At 41.1% G+C, this 17,514-nt stretch overlaps 1 long non-coding RNA gene across 1 annotated transcript in view; it reads right to left on the reverse strand.

Moving 5' to 3' along the window:
- Positions 1-17,514, reverse strand: part of LOC310695341 — a 54,098-nt gene that overhangs the window by 19,678 nt on the left and 16,906 nt on the right. The window lies entirely within an intron of this gene.

Raw genomic sequence — 17,514 nt, forward strand, 5'->3', positions numbered from 1 at the left:
ACATGTGGTGGTCCTGTACAGTAATCAGGGAATTCTGGGAAGTAATTTACAATCACACACACACACACACACACCCTTCCCAATAAAGCCTGAGACATTCCTCTTGGGAATGGTAACAAAAGAAGTCCCAAAGAAACAAAAGAATTTATTATTCTATGCCACCACTGCAGCTAGAATATACACACACACACACACACACACACACACACACACACACACCATATTTTTCGCTCTATAACACGCACCCGACCATAACACACACATAGTTTTTAGAGGAGGAAAATCTGTAGGCACGCCACCTGTAGTCATTCCCTCCATAACACACACAGACATTTCCCCTTACTTTCTAGGAGGAAAAAAGTGAGTGTTATGGTGCAAAAAATACGGTATATTCAATGCAAAATTACAACAAAAATTACAAACATTGAGTCCGAAATAAAACAGTACAAACAAGAAAAAAAAAGAACACAAAAGAAAAAAGAACAAAACAAAAACAAAAAACAAAAACACACATCTACAAATAAAACCATATCATCATTCTAATCTAGTCATTACATACGTATACACATATTGACTTCCTTCCTTTGTTCTAAGATCTCAAATTTTTACTCTATCTAAGTTGTTGTGTCTAATGTAGATTACTTCTATCTTTATACTTTTTACACCATTTTCCTCTTTCTTTAACCCTGCAAAGCATCATTCATTACATACCAATATGTTTACTCCAGAACAATGTTTTTTCATATACTCTTTAGCACATCCCCATTCTTTTAATAATTTTCGGTCCGATTGTCCCCTTATGAATGCTGTGAGTCTTGCCAGATTTATATATTCACAAAATTTAATTTGCCATTCTTTCATTGATGGAATTTTTCTCCCTTTCCAATTTTTTGCTATGAGCATCCTGGCAGCTGTTGTGGCATAGAGGAATACTTTCCTTTGATTGCCAGGAATATTGTTTGTGATCATACCTAAAAGGAATGCCTCTGATTTTTTGCTAAAAGATATTTTAAACATCTTTTTGATTTCTTCATATATTTCATTCCAAAATTGTTTATTAGGTCAGCATTCCCACCACATGTGAAACATTGTTCCTATTTCTTTCTTGCATCTCCAACAGGTATTTGATTTTAATTTGTAAATTTTAGCCAATTTTACTGGAGTTAAGTACCATTGGTACACCATTTTCATCAAATTTTCTCTGATTGTGTAAGATGCCGTAAATTTAATATCACTTTTCCATATTTTCTCCCATTGGTCCAGCCGAATTGCGTAACCTATATCGCATGCCCATTTAGTCATAACTTCTTTTACTTCTTCATCCTTTAACTCCCATTCTAATAATAAATTATACATTTTGGATATACTCTTTCTCAAGTTTTGTAATAATACTTTTTGTAGTTTTGATTCTTCTTTTTCAAATCCTATTGCTTTGTCCTGATTAAATATTTGGGCAATTTGATGATATTGTAACCACGTGGTGCAGTATTGGGTCACCTCTTCATATAGTCTTAATTTTAATTGGCCCACTTCCTCCTTTAGGAGCTGCTAGTATGTCATCAATCTTCCTTTCTTGTTTATCTTTTTGACCGATATTACTTCTAACGGTGAAACCCACCATGGGGTTTTTGGTTCTAAGAACCCTCTATGTCTCACCCAGACCTTATATAACGAATTTCTAATTACATGACTTAGAAATTCTTTATGCACCACCACTTTGTTGTAAATTAGATAGGCATGCCAGCCGTATCTGTTGTTCCATCCCTCTAAGTCTAAAATGTTATTATTATCTAATGTAATCCAGTCTCTGATCCAACTAAAACATGCCGCATCATAGTATATTCTCAGGTCTGGAAGTCCAAAGCCACCCCGTTATTTTATGTCCATTAATAATTTATGTTTGATCCGTGGCTTTTTGCCTTGCTATATAAATTTTGTTAGGTCTGTTTTCCATTTTTTAAAACATTCATCTTTATCTGTTATGGGGATCATTTGGAAAAGGAACAGGAATTTTGGTAAGATATTCATTTTAATAGCTGAAATTCTACCCCAGTGTGTTAAATTCAATCTTGTCCAAATTTCCATTTCTCTGCAGCTAGAATCTTACTGGCACAAAAGTGGAGAGCAAGTACGGTACCCACTAAGGAAGAGTGGCAGTTTAAAATGCTTGAATATGCTGAATTGGCAGGCATAACGAATAGGATAAGAAAAAAAGGATGATAAAGAATATAAGGAGGATTGGGAAATGTTTGTTGAATATTTAAAGAACCAGTATAAACAAGTAAATAACCCAGCAGGTCTTGAGTAAATCCAGGAGAATAGGTGCTAATAGAAATTAACAGAGGAAGAAATTTGAAGATCAACAATTTGGGATACACGATTTAGTAGAAATGAAAAAAAACAGGAAAAGGGTGGCAGGGGAGTCACTAGGTATTTAGTTGTAAGTCGTGATTAGTATGAAAGGTAAGAAAGGGAAGGGGATGTGGGATGCACATCTGTATTAAAAATGTGAATAAAAATTATATATAGTGGTACCTTGGTTCTCAAACGCTGTGGTTCCCAAACACCAAAAACCCAGAAGTGTTTTGGTTTTCGGATGTTTTTCGGAAGCCAAACGTCCAATGTGGTAGTCGCCTATTGTTTCCGGGGCGCCTGAACCAATCAGGAGCTGCGCCTTGGTTTTCAAACATTTCGGAAGACAAATAGACTTCTGGAATGGATTAGGTCTGGCACTTTTGTTTTTGCTATTTATTTTGTTTTTCAGGCTTTTTCGGTTAAATTGTTTTTGTGACTGTGTGGAACCCAGTTCAGCTACTGATTGATTGAGTGACTGTGGAAATGGATAAAAGCCCCCCCCCCCATCCAAACAATGATTATCATCAGTGCATGTAAGATTTTTTTTATCATCTACGATACTGTCTTATTTTATAGTACAATATATTGATTATTGCTTTCATTTTATGGATCAATGGTCTCGTTAGATAGTAAAATTCATGTTAAATTGCTGTTTTATTAGGAGTTGTTTTTAAAAGTCTGGAACTAATTTGCTTTACTTTCTATGGGAAAATGTGCCTTGGTTTTGGAACAAATTTCCAGAACGCACTAAGTTTGAGAACCAAGGTATACCACTGTATATATTTTTCAAAGAGACAGCAAGGATCCTTTCCTTGGCCTTCACAAGAACATACAAGTGTAAGATTTGCTAGATCCTTGTGCTGATCCTTAGCACTACTCTAACTGGAAGCCAGGCTCCAGATTTGGCCTAACCAGCACAAAATAGAGTAGAGCCATCACTTATTGTGGATCTTCCTCTGTGCATGTACTAGATCCTCATGGGATCTACTACTGTAGCTATTGTGGTCAGCTGAGACTCATTTATTTTAGACTTCTCAAACTGCAGCAGCAAAATATGAGCCATATAAGCAAAATATATATTGCCTATTTTCATGCCTAGATTTGTCGTAATGACATGGAGTTTTGTGGGCTAGAGACTAATGAAGTGGACCCTGGGTCCATGAAAGCATCTTCTGCAATAAATCTCTTTGTCTTTAAGGTGCCATGAGATTCTTTCTCATTTTTATTGTACCTTAAGGAACATCTGGAGCAGATAAAAGGTTGGGTTTCCCCCCCAGTCCTGAACTAAATAGCACTAAACAGATAGACACTCACACATGTTTAATTATGCATTGATCTCTGAGAAACCGAAATATAAAAGGTTGTGTATTCAAGGTTGTATAACAGTCAGTTGCAAAGGATGGACATGTTTTTAAGCTTTATACAAACACAACCACCCACTTATCCCTTTTGAATGTTGACCATCACCTAGTGATGATAAAAACCCAAAGGGCTGCATCCAACCAAGTTCTACATAGAGTAAATCTACTGAAATCAACGGGCTTGAGATAGTTCTCTCCATTAATTTCAATGGATCTAATAACCAATAACCTTGGAGACAACCCATTAAATATGTTTTCAATCAAAGTTCTCCAATGCGCTGAGCCTGCTCTATCCTTTGCCAACAGCCGCAGTCAGCAGTTCCATCTAGCTTGGCTTAGAACGGTTTTTCAAAAGTGGGCTGGCAGCTCCTGATTGTTCTGATCTTCCTTGTTCAGTTATTTAGAGGGACACTCAGCCAGCACTTAAAGCCACTGTTTAGAGTTGTCCACATCTTGTTTAAATTCATCAGACAACTCAGCAAGTGTGAAAGAACACTTGATGCGGCAAAGCAGAGCCCAGGGGCTCAGGGATCCTAGTCGCTGTCTGCAGATGGAGGGTGTCAAGCTGATGATAAAAATATGTCAGCATTGCTTGGCTGGGTAGGAAGTTACAGGAACCATTGTCTTACTGCTTTTGCTGTGGAGGACATGAGCACTAGGATAATGGATTCAACTGTCAGGATAAACATTTGCAGGAAGGGACTGAAGCCAATTTGGTATTGTGAAAAGAGGTGGGGACCCCGTGAACGTCCATCCAGGACTACAACTGTCATCACTCCTGACCATTGGCCAGGTTATCTGGGGGCTGATGGGACCTGCAGTCCAATAACATCTGGAGGTACACAGGTCTCCCAGTTCTGGAGCAGAATGTTGGAACAGATCCTAGTGTATTTCGTTGGGTGGTCTTGGACCGGTTCTGATTCAGGGTTGGGGAGCCTGTGGGTCTCCAGACATTGCTGGACTCTCAACTCCCAGGAGCCCTGGCCAGCATTGCCAATGGTCAAGGAGGATGTGAGTTGCTGGCCACCAACATCTGGAGGGCCACAATTTCGCCAACAGTGGAGGTAGAGCATGGCTGTTAGTAGCCACTGATATCCTCCTCTGTGAATTTGTCTAATCCTCTCTTGAAGCCATCCAAGTCAGCTGCTAATCACTACGTCTTGTGGGAGTGAATTCCATAGTTCAACTATGCGCTGTGGATGACATACGACACGGCCTTGTCCTGAGTCAGAAGCATGCCAGGCCACATAGCAAGCCTCTCTGGATTGTGAAGCATCTTTCAAAATTACTTTGTGAAATGGGAAGGAAGGAGGGAGGGAAGGAGCTGCTGTTCAAAGGGGGAAAGTGGGGGGGGGGGGAAATCCTGTGAAACATGCCTAAGCCCTCGGGTGTGTCTAAAAAGCTCTTTGGATCTTAGCCTAATGCTAAAGAAAGTTCCTGCAGTAGCTCTGATCTTGTACTGCAGGGCTTTTGTGAAAAGGATGCAGCCCCAAAGAGACAAGTGTATGTGGGGAGGGAGTCTCTGTTCCACACATTTTGACATTTCCTTTGAAGGGAGGAGAGAGGAAAAGAAGGTCTCTCTCTGAGGGAGCATGAGAGCAGCTGCCCACACCATTTTGTGTTTCTTTCCCTGCTGTTTTAGATGTGGCAGACATTTTGTGTGATCCTCCCACATCCCTCCCCCCATGACTGCCATTTTGTGACTGGAGGCCACAGCACTTCCTCAAAATTACAAATGTGCCCATTGGCCCCCAAAGGTTTGGATACCCCATCACTTCATGTGCACAAAATCACACAGGGGCTTGATGTGAGCTGGGAACCCTGGCGCAGAGGGTGTGAGGCATGTTGAAGTAAGAGTAGCAAAATCTCAGCTAAGAAGCTCAAATCATATATATGACTGACACCCTTCTTTGGAAATTAAGCCCATGTCCAAACTTTAACATTCAAAAACTTTACTTGTAGAAACTTATAGAGGAATTAAAACATATTTATGGCCACATGCTACTCCAAGTCTTACAGTCTCTTCTTCTAACTTCCAAACAACTGTATTTTCCTCTCTTTCCAGAGCTCATCACTCAGCCTTCTGTATCTCATTTAGGCCATGCCTTGCAGCTCCTATGAGAGATTTCCACTTTTACCTTCTCCTGCAGTTTTGCCGTCTTTCAAGCAGAAAAGAAACACTCCAACACTCTATTCAACTTAGCAGTGTTCACAGTGGATCTTAAAACACAGTCATCTTGCTTCACATAAAATGAAGTCTCTCCTTTGCTAGATACCTCCCCTGTGACCAATGTTAGCCAATCACATGAGAACTACTAGAGAACTCCCTGGAATTCAGTTACCAACTAATCAAATGTAAACACATAGTGGTGCATACAAGCATTTACAATTTCTTTTTTTTTTTTTTTCAGGTAAATGTTTATTGATTTTCCAGAAATAGAAACAAAAGAAAAAAAAGAAAGAAATAAAGAATACAGAATAGAATTTCAAAACAAAAATTAAAAAATGTTAACACAGAGTAGATATTCCATATATACAATAAAGTTTTTACATCTATCAAACTAACATAGTCATTTCTTTGTGGACTTCCTTCAACCCGCCCGTAAATCTTCCACAATAAAAATCAAAAGTACACATTTCCTATTATGTGTTGTCATTGACTACTCTTTTACCTCTATTTTCCTTAGACAATACCTCTTTCTCCTTTACAGTGCTTCTCTAAATCCCCTTAACGTTATTTGCCCTTGACTAAGGTGTTCCAGATAGTCTACATATTTCCCCCAGTCCTTAACGAACTTTTGGTCTCTTAGGTGTCTAATCCTTCCCGTTAACCTGTCCAAGTCTGAGTAATCTAGTAGCTTCAATCTCCACTCCTCTATTGTTGGCATTTCCTTTTTTTTCCACCTTTGAGCAAGAACTATCCTTGCGGCTGCTGTTGCGTAGTACATAAATTTATGGTCTTTCTTTTTAATTTCATTCCCTAATATTCCTAACAGAAAAATTTCGGATTTTTTAGTGAATGTATACTTCAAAATCTTTTTTAATTCAGTATAAACTTCTTCCCAGAATTCTCTCACTCTCCTGCACTCCCACCACATGTGGTAGAAGGCACCCTCCTTCTCTTCGCACTTCCAACATTTATTGTCTACTTTGTACATTTTTGACAATTTCGCAGGTGTTATATACCATCTATGGAACATCTTCATGACGTTCTCCTTCACAGTTATACACGCCGTGAAATTAAGACCCTCCTTCCATAAATTCTCCCAATCTTCGAATTGTATCGCATGTCCCACATCATTAGCCCATCGAGTCATTACTGTCTTTACCTCTTCACCTGCCAAATTCCAATCCAACAACATTTTATACATTCTAGATATTATTTTCTCCTCGCCATTTATAATTTCCCTCTGGAATTTTGATTCTTTATCTGCATATCCTCTATCTTTGGCCTCTTTTCTAAACATTTCGCTGACTTGGCGATGGTGTAACCAGTCATACACATATCCCTTAATCTGTTCGTAGGGCTTTAATTTCCATTTCCCATTCTCTTTCATTAGCAGTTGCTCATATGTTGCCCAGTCCCCACTCATGTTGATTTTCTTGAGGCTCATCAATTCGAGGGGTGAAAGCCAGTGTGGGATCTTAGGTTCCAATATGTTCTTATACTTCTCCCATATTTCAATAAGTGGGCCTCTGAAAATATGATCTTCAAACCCCTTATGTATTTTCTTCTTGCCACACCACAAGTAGGCATGCCAACCGAACCTGTTATTAAAGCCTTCTAGGTCAAGTAACTCCTTATTCTTTAACTTAACCCAGTCTTTTATCCAACAGAGGCATACTGCCTCATAGTATAATCCCAGGTCCGGTAAGGCAAAGCCACCCCTTTCTTTCTTATCTGTTAACAGTTTGTATTTTATACGGGGTTTTTTACCCTGCCAAATAAATCTTGATAACACTCTCTGCCATTCTTTAAACACTCTACTCCCCTTAATTATGGGAATGCTCTGAAATAGGAATAGTACCCTCGGTAATACGTTCATCTTAATAGTATTGATCCTTCCCCAGAAGGACAATTTTAGTCTTCCCCATATTTCCAAATCTTTTTTTATTTCTCTCCATACCGGCTCATAATTGTTTTTATACAGATCTATATTTTTTGGCGTGAGCCAAATCCCCAGATATTTTATTTTCTTAACCACCTGTATCTGTGACTGTTCTTGGATTATTTCTATTGCTCTTTGATCTATATTCTTAGTCATCATCTTTGTTTTCCTTTTATTTAATTTAAAGCCTGCTATTTCTCCAAATTGATCTATTTCCTTTAGAATTTCCTCTATTGTAATTATTGGGTCTTCCGTCATTATGACAAGATCGTCCGCGAATGCTTTGGTCTTATAGGCGTGTTGTCCGATTGTCACTCCTTTAATTTTCTCATTCTGTCTAATTGAATTTAGAAGAACTTCCAATACCGTTATGAACAGCAACGGGGAGAGTGGACATCCCTGTCTTGTGCCCTTCTGTATCTTTATTTCCTCTGTTACAATATTATTTATAATCAGTTTAGCCCTTTGCTCTCTGTATATTGCGTTCACCCCATTATAGAAATTCCTACCTACTTCCAGGTGTTCTAAGTTCTTCATCATAAAGTCCCATGCCACATTATCAAACGCTTTTTCGGCGTCTACAAACATCATTATCGCCTGTTTGTCAATTCTCACCGATAGGAATTCAAGCATATTAATTATGTTTCTTATGTTGTCCCTCATATTCCTGCCTGGGAGAAACCCGGCCTGGTCCTTATGGATAATTTTCACCAATATAAGCTTCAGTCTTTTCGCTAGAATACCTGCGAATATTTTATAATCGGTATTCAGCAACGAAATTGGTCTATAATTTTTAACCTGGGTTGGGTCCGCATCTTGTTTCGGAATGAGGGTGATAAACGCCTCCTTCCAGGTCTCCGGGATTTCTCCTTTTCTTAAAACATTATTCATAATCTCCTTCAAAGGATTCAGAAGCACTGATTTCATCTCTTTATAGTAACTTGCTGTGAATCCGTCAGGTCCCGGAGCCTTCCCTCTTTTTAAATCTTTAATTGCCTCCTCTATCTCTTCTATTTCTATTGGCTTGTTTAAACGTTGCTTTTCGTCGGTTGGGATTTTCTGCACCATTTTCTCTTTCAAAAATCTTTCTATCTTCCTTGAGTTGTTTCTGTCTGTCTTTTTATAAAGGCTTCTATAATAGTTTAGAAACTCTTTCCTAATTCCTTTTGGGTCAGTAACCTCTTCTCCCTCTACTACAATTCTGTTTATTGTACTTTGTTCTTTTCTCTTCTTAATTTGCCACGCCAACCACTTTCCAGATTTGTTTGAAAATTCAAAACTCTTTTGTCTTAACTTTTTGATGTTCCACTCTATCTCTCTGTTTAGTATCGCTGCAAATTGGGCTTGAAGAATTTTTATATTTTCTTTTATTTTCTGAGAGTTGGGTTTCCTAATTAGTTTTTGTTCACTGTCCATAATCTGCCTTAAAATTTCCTCTTTTCCTTTCTCTCTGTTCCTATTTTTAATCGCATTCTGTTGGATAAAATATCCTCTTATCACAGCCTTGCTAGCATCCCAGACTGTATTAATATTTGTACCTTTGTCTCGATTATCCATAAAGTATTCTGTTAACTTTTTATGTGCATTATCTACAATTCTTTGATCATTGAAAAGATAATCTTTTAACCTCCATCTAAAAGTTCTTCTATCATAACTCTCCAATTCCCATTCTATCGGACTGTGGTCAGAGATCACTCTCGGTTTTATATCGATTTTTTTTACCCTGGGACATAGTTCGTTTGATATCCAAACCTGATCAATCCGTGACATCGAATTGTGTGGCTCGGAGTGGAATGTATATTGCTTATCCAATGGGTGCCTGAGACGCCAAATATCCATCAGATTACAGTTTTTAACCATTGAGAAAAATGATTTTGGCAGCTTCCCTTCTTTACTTACTCCTTCCCTCAATCTATCCATTTCTACGGAGATTACACCATTCATATCTCCCATAAGAATAATTCTCTGATCCATATATTCTGTAATTTTCATTTCGAGGTGTTTATAAAATTCAGTCTTATTATTATTTGGTGCATAAATCCCAATCACAATTAAATTCTCTCCTTGCCAATTGATCCGAACAGCGACCATCCTCCCCTCCTCATCTCTAAATATTTGTTTGGCTTCGATCTTATTTTTAATATACAACACCACCCCTCTTTTCTTTTCTTTATCGGAAGACTCAAACTCTTTTCCCAGTCTTTTGTTAATTAGCAATTTTTTATGCTTATTAGCCACATGCGTCTCTTGGAGGCAGATGATGTCCAGATTTTTCTTTTTCAAAAATTGTTCGATTTTGTTCCTCTTTTTTTTATCATTTATTCCGTTAACATTCCAGCTCAAAAATTTTAACCCCATGTTGCCTGACATTCACTAAACTTTTATCTTTTTCCTTTCTTTCCCCTCCTTCCTCCCTCTCTCCTTCCTTTATTGGTTTTCTGTGTTTTCTTCCTCCCCTTCCTCCTCCTCCTCCTCCTCTGATCCACTACCGTTCGTTTCTTGTTCGTCCTCTGTCCTCTTATTTCTGGGTGATCCTTCCTCTACTTCTCTTGCTCCACCCTCCTCCGTTCTTAATTCCTTATACTTCCTCAGGAATTTCCCGGTCTCTTCTGAGTTCAATAATCTATGTCTTTTCCCTTTATATTCAAATGATATTCCCTCGGGAAACTCCCATCTGAATTCAATTCTATTCCTTTTCAAGGTCTGTGCTAGTGGCTTATAAAAGTCTCTTCGTTTGAGTAGTCTAATTGGGACATCTTTGAAAATAATTATATAATTTCCCCCTATATTTAGTCTTTTTTCTCTGTTCTTTTGCAACACCTTATTTCGAAATTCTTTATCTCTAAATGTTATCAGACAGTCACCCGTAAATTTTTTGGGTTTTGATGTTTTAACACGCATTCTAAATGCGTTGTATACGTTTCCAGTCATTTCTTCTACTGTCACATCCATCCAAACTGCCAGTTCTCTTATCAATATTTCTTTTATATTCTCACCTTGTATCTCCGGGATGGCTCTCAGCCTAAGATTCGCCTCTCTCTGTCGGAGTTCATTCATCGCAATAACATCTTTTATCTCCTCTTGTGCTCTATTCAACTCCGACATTTCAGCTCTAATTCTTTCTTTATCCCGTTTAATATCCTTTAACTCCAATTTTGTCTTTTTCATCCCTTCCTCTACATTTTGCGTTCTTTTAAATATTTCTTTAATCTGGCCTTTGATTTCATTTACTGTTTCATCAATTTTTTTGTCCATGTTTCCAATTTTGTTATCTACTTGTTCTAACTTCTGCTCTAAATTATTTTGACTCTGTTTTATTTCCACTAGCATTTTCATAATGTCTGTCCTAGGATCAGGTTCTTGTTTAGATCCCCTCCTTTCTCCGGGGGTCCCCCCATTCATACCTTTCTTTGCCGTATGCGACATCTTACACTCTTATTTTTCGTCTCCCCTTACTACACTTTATCTCCCCCCTCCCCAACTTCCTCTTTCACTTACAGCTTTGTATAAATATATTTTTTCCCGCTCAAATATTTATCTGTTCTTAACACTCTCCAACGTTACCCTTTTCTGCCCAGAGCGGTTCCACCATCCAGTAAGCAGACAATCTAGTATCTGGGAAGAAGGTGGGGTAAAAAGCAAAATAAAAAGTCAAGTGGGGAAACTTGGGAGAGAGTCAGTAAGTCCGTTGATTTTAGTCTGTCCACTAGAGGTCGCCAAGTCTCTTCAAAGTATCACAGTTTTCAAGATGTCGCTATTCCCTGTTTTCAAGAACGTTCCGAGCAATCTGTCACTCCCATCTTCCCACCAGTTCTGGAGAGTCAAAGAGGGAGGGGAAAAAGGGGGGAAAGGGGAAGAGAAGGGGGAAAATATAGTTGTAGAAAGACCAAAGTATATATATGTGTCTCTCCTGCAGTGGGAGTGGATATAAACGTCCCTTTCCTCAGTCCACCATACTCCTCAATCTGTAAGCAGCAATAGAGCCTTCTCTTCCGGTACGCCTTCCCTTTATCTTACAAGTTCAAAACGCCAGAGAGGGGCTCTTTTCTTCTTTTTTTCTTCTTTTCCCCCTCCGTTTCCTCAAGGACTCTCAACAGCAACTATATATCTCTGGTCTCCTCCTTTCTCCCCCGGGCCTTTTGATATTTAGTCTCTAAGTAGAATTCGCTTGGACAAGGGGGTAGAAAGGGAGAGAAACAAAGTGTCCGCCAAGGCAACTCACTTTCACTTTTCGCAGCACTAGCGTTGCGCTGTGTTGAGCAGATTTCGTTTCAGGCTGAACTCCGCTTATTTCATATTTCTCCTCCCGACTTCCTTATTGATATTTTCGCAAATTTTTAAAGGTTCTTGGGTCGGAGTTTCTTTGTGCGAGAATGCAGCGCTTTCGCACCAAGCTCGGGGCTTCGCTAAATGGAGGTCGGTAATGGCTTCCCACGACCGCTGAGCAGCAACGCCGTACTCTTCGCTCCAAATTGGGGCTACCTGACGGCCAAAGCCGCTCGCTTTTCCGTCGCTACGGGAACCAGGTTCTCTGAACTCCCTTCAGAGACGTTTTCGGGGGGCCTCCGCGCCCTGGGGCACCCCCAATCCTCCAAAATAGCCCGGGGTTTTCCCTCTCGGCAAAACCCCCGCTTGTAACGCGATTGCGCAGCACCGGAAGTCTCCTCCCAAGCATTTACAATTTCAGTGACTTAACATGGCAGGCACGACGTTTCTCTGTGTCGGAAAGTAAGTAGTTGGTGGTGCGGGGAGGGGGGCAAATTTTTGGCTGCTCTGAACAAAATACATTAGAGGCCTGGTCTGCTTTTCTGTGGCAGCACTCTCTCTTCAGTGTGGAAACAGAAAGTGTGACCACATCGAACAAGGAGCTCATCAGAATTAAAGCAATCTGTGAGTATAAATCATTTGCCCAGTGCAAATAACTGTCCTCATGTGTTTACACAGCCAGATCACTGGGGCTGTCCAAAAGTTGAGCATCTGGCTGCTGTTTCAGGGTGCCAGGTTGGCATAGAGCATACAGTATATGGCAGGGGTGGGGAACCTCTAGCACCAGGCCAAGCCATGCCCACCTGCCAATCACTTGGCATTGTATATGACACCATGCTTGGGCAGGTAAAAGGGGCTTCTGAAGCACCAATGGATCACCTGATGGTTAGGACTTCAAAGTGCAGCACAGGGGGGCCCAGGGCTGCACTTTGAAGCCCCAACCATCAACTTTCCATGCAGAATGCCCCTGGTTTAATACATGGCATGGCATCCCCAGTGAAAAGGTTCTCATGGAACAGGGCTTGGAAAGACGACGCCTGAATTTCTGGAGAGTTGTCATTGGGATTGACAGGTGGACCAATGCTCTAAACTCAGCATAGAGCAGTTTCACATGCCATTTACCTGGAGAAGACCTTGGTGCAGATTAATCTCCACCCAGGTTTTTAAAATTGTAATTCCAATGGTGTGTTGGTAAATCATGAAGCTCAGGAACTCATCATGAAAGCTCATCCATGTCCCCAAGGAGAGTGCAAAGATACAGGCAGCTGTGTTGATCCATTACATATTAATACCAAAAACCAGAAGTACATAGCATAAGGCCCATTTTATTATTATTAGCTGTCAAGTGTAAGAACCAGACCATTGATCCATCTAGTTCGGTATGATGACTATCAGCAGCTCTCCAGGGTTTTAGGCAGAGAACGTTCTCAGCCCCACCTGGAGATATCTGTAGGAAACCCCTATTCCTATCCCAGAGTGCTTTAAAAATCACTCTGTCTTTAGGCTGGAAATTGTAGCTCTGAGGGGGAACAGGGGTGTCTCCTACCAACTCTCAGCACCTGTGACCAATTACACCTCCCATAATTCTTTGGGGGAAGCCGCAACTGTTTGAAGTGGCATCATAGTGCTTTAAATGTCTGGTGTGAATGTCACTATCACTGAGATCCAATTTGCACAGTGAGCACAAGGGATATTGCATTCCCATTTACACATCTCTTCCCCCACCCGCCTGTGGCATTTGATACAAACTGTTGAAGACAGCAACTGTGATCCAACAGATAATGTACTAGGCTTGGACCCAGGAGTCTGGATTTACAATCGGGCTCCATCCAATAACCCAATGGATGGCTTTGGGCAAACCATTATCTCCTGGTTCCTTCACAACCCCCTTCCATGCCCTCTGGTAAGACGGGACCACTAATGCCTCTCTTCACGAGGCTTTGGGGATTTTAACGCTCTTTTGAGCACTAAAAATAAAATAGAAATTATTAATAATAAATAAGTGAAATGACAGCTACATTTGGTCTTCTTTTTCCTGGGAAGGAGGGGTTTTAAGAAGGCATACTTAATGCATCGTCAAACCACATTAAGGCCAGAACCATGCAAGGCCAGGAGTCTAGTATCCAACTTCCCAAACTAACTGAACCCCACGATATTGTGGTTTTGTTTTACAACGCTTTTAAATGGGTGACAAGAATGAGAGCTCGGTTTTAAAAATGGTGGTGGTTGGGAGCACTCTGGGCATGCTTCAAACTACCCCCATAGGCAGCGGCCAGAAGGGAGTTGTGATACAGCGGAGGAGGAGCATGGAGCATCATAGCCTAGCTGTATTTTCCAGCACAGCAGCACTGATGCCATCTGCTGGAGTGCCAGGACCATTGACGGATCCTACTTGCTCTGGCAATGGAAAGCAGGGATAATGAGTCTTTCAAGTTTGCTTAGAACAGAACATGAAAGACTCATTATCCCTGCCTGTGAGAGATTAGCACAGAAGAAGTCAGAGAATTGAGAAAATATCCAAGCCCTACTTTTATTTGACGGAGTTCCTACTTCAGATAGCAGTTCAAGTTCTTTACAAGATGTTTTGCAGTTCTGCTTAAAAGATCAAGGTTGCGTTTCAGCTGATGGAAGGTATCTCATTGAAGTTTTACAGAAGGAACCTGGGCAATCAAAAGGGAGCACCGCTGAGTTCAAGGGAGCTCATTGCCAGGAAACAATGAATAGGATTGCAGCCATACTGGTCCCAATAGCCTATGTGTTATCCTATGTGCTGCTTCTGTTTGGTATGTGTGTAATGGTTTGACACAGCCCCTTGGTGACTCTCCTTGAGGGCATGGCAAAGGCTCTCAGGTTAAGCTCCTGTGCTTCAGAATCTATCTCTTCACCACTGGAGGGGAGCCAAGAGCTCTGCCCAGCAGCTAGAGCTAATCTATGCTCCTGCACAGTTATCTCAATTTTGTTTAATTCATGTTCGCATTGGGAAGAAAAAGCAGATTAAGAAATGAAGTGTGTAGACACACACACAATCTTCAGGGGAAGTCAGAACATGCACTGCTCCAGCAAAACCAGCCTGGGTTACAGCAAAGTGTGTTCCTTGCTGGGAGGCTCAATCAGTGACCTTAAACCAGCCTGCAGCTTAAACTCATCCACCTGGAATGTGTCAAAGTGCTGGGTCAACCGTTTCCCCCCTCAAATAAGGCCTTTGAGAAACAATTCCAGTTTGCACATACCAGTATATTGTGCACAGGAACAAAGAAACCTAAGAACATAAGAATAGCCTGCTGGATCAGGCCAACAGTCTGTCCAGTCCAACCTCCTGTTCTCACAGTGGCCAACCAGATGCCTATGGAAACATGCAAGCAGGATTCAAGCACGAGAGCATCTCTCCCCTCCTGTGCTGTAAAGTGGAGGTCAGAGGCAGAAGCGTAGCAACGAAAACCAGACAGGAGTCAAGATCCAAGATAGCAACCAGCAAAAGAGAGCAGATGTGTAGGGAGGACTCTTGCAGCGGAGACAAGTTACTCTGGCTGAAGGACAAGCTCTGATGAGGCCTGGGCAACCGGGATGGGCCCATGCCAACATGCAGACAGGGCGATGCAGGAAGGTGCTTTCTGTTGAGCTCAGTACTGTCTGCGCTGAATGGCAGCAGCTCCTGAAGGGTCTTCCCCAGCCCTGCCTGGAGGGCCAGGGACTGAACCTGGGACCTCCTGCATTCAAAGCAGGTGCTGTGCCCTCTGAGCTACAGCCTTGCTAGATGCAGCCCTCAGGCCACAAAGCTGAGTCTCGCAGGCTTCCTATAGAAACCAAGCTGGTGGCACAGGACCTAAGGAGATGGAGCCTGCTTGCTGAGAGTCCCAGTTTGAAACATCTTCCCACTGGTGGAAGCATCCACAACTCAGGCTGGCAGCTGCCCTCAGAAAGCAAGACCTCAGGGAAGCATGTGCTGTCCTTGTGCGATCGATCAATCAGTCGATAGATGATAGATATTTGCATCAGACACCAGTCAGTGCAGTTTGTGTACAAAAGTACAGTGGTACCTCAGGTTAAGTACTTAACTCGTTCCGGAGGTCCGTTCTTAACCTGAAACTGTTCTTAACCTGAAGCACCACTTTAGCTAATGGGGCCTCCTGCTGCTGCCACGCCGCTGGAGCACGATTTCTGTTCTCATCCTGAAGCAAAGTTCTTAACCTGAAGCACTATTTCTGGGTTAGCGGAGTCTGTAACCTGAAGCGAATGTAACCTGAAGCGTACGTAACTTGAGGTACCACTGTACAAGCAAATAGTAAACAACTAAACAGATAAAATTGCCAAACTAAGTTAAAATATATACAATTTAAAACACAAAGACCACTGTGTGCTGTATATGTATGAGCTTTGGGTGGTATATGTGTGTGTGGTATGCCTATTATTTGTTAGATGCTTTGAGAATCATTTCATGAAAAGAAGGAATGTAAACCTTCAAAGTTGTGTGTGTAAACTGGCCCTCTGACCAACAAATACTTGCTTACCCCGTGGTAATTTATTTTGCTATAGATCTTGATTTATCTGAGGAGAAATGGTTTTGTTGTACCCCAGGGAGCTCAGGACAGAGGCTATTTCCTCTCACCGCATAAGAAAAGGAGAGTGGAAATAAAACAGTGTTTTATTACAAGAGCACCAAAGCAACTGTGGGGAGAGAGCCTCAGTGGGCACGTAGACATTTATTGGAGCAAATGGAGGCAATTGAGTTGAGAAAGAGCAGCATTCTTAGGTGCATTAAGTCAAATGATGTGGTATAAAGGAGAAAATATTTAAAAATAATGGTAGTTATTCTGTCAGTTTATGATTCTTTTAAACCCTTCCTATTTAGGCAACATGAATGCACAAGGAGATGATCTGCAAGTTAAAGCCTAGAGTGGCCAAAAAAAGGAAGAGGAAATGTGTCACCAAAAAGAGGACAAAAAGATGATACAGATTTGCATAATGTTTGCAGTTGCTAATTTAAAGGGACAGGTGCCACTTTGGAGATACAGTGGTACCTCGGGTTAAGTACTTAATTCGTTCTGGAGGTCCGTTCTTAACCTGAAACTGTTCTTAACCTGAAGCACCACTTTAGCCTATGGGGCCTCCTGCTGCCGCCGTGCCGCCAGAGCACAATTTCTTTTCTCATCCTGAAGCAAAGTTATTACCTGAGGTACTATTTCTGGGTTAGCGGAGTCTGTAACCTGAAGCGTATGTAACCTGAAGCGTATGTAACCCGAGGTACCACTGTAATTACTGACTTAAATAGACATGCAATACATTTTACCATGGGTAGGAAGATGATGGCCAGCTGGCCTGTGTGCATGCTCAGCCTGCCGTCCAGGGGCCGGACAACTTGAAGCCCCGCCCCCTGCCCTGCTCTCCTCCCTTATTGTGCTTTTTTTTAAACCAAGAAAACTTTA

Source organism: Podarcis liolepis (genome assembly GCF_965112155.1).
Source record: "Podarcis liolepis genome assembly, chromosome: 16".
Lineage (NCBI taxonomy): Eukaryota > Metazoa > Chordata > Lepidosauria > Squamata > Lacertidae > Podarcis > Podarcis liolepis.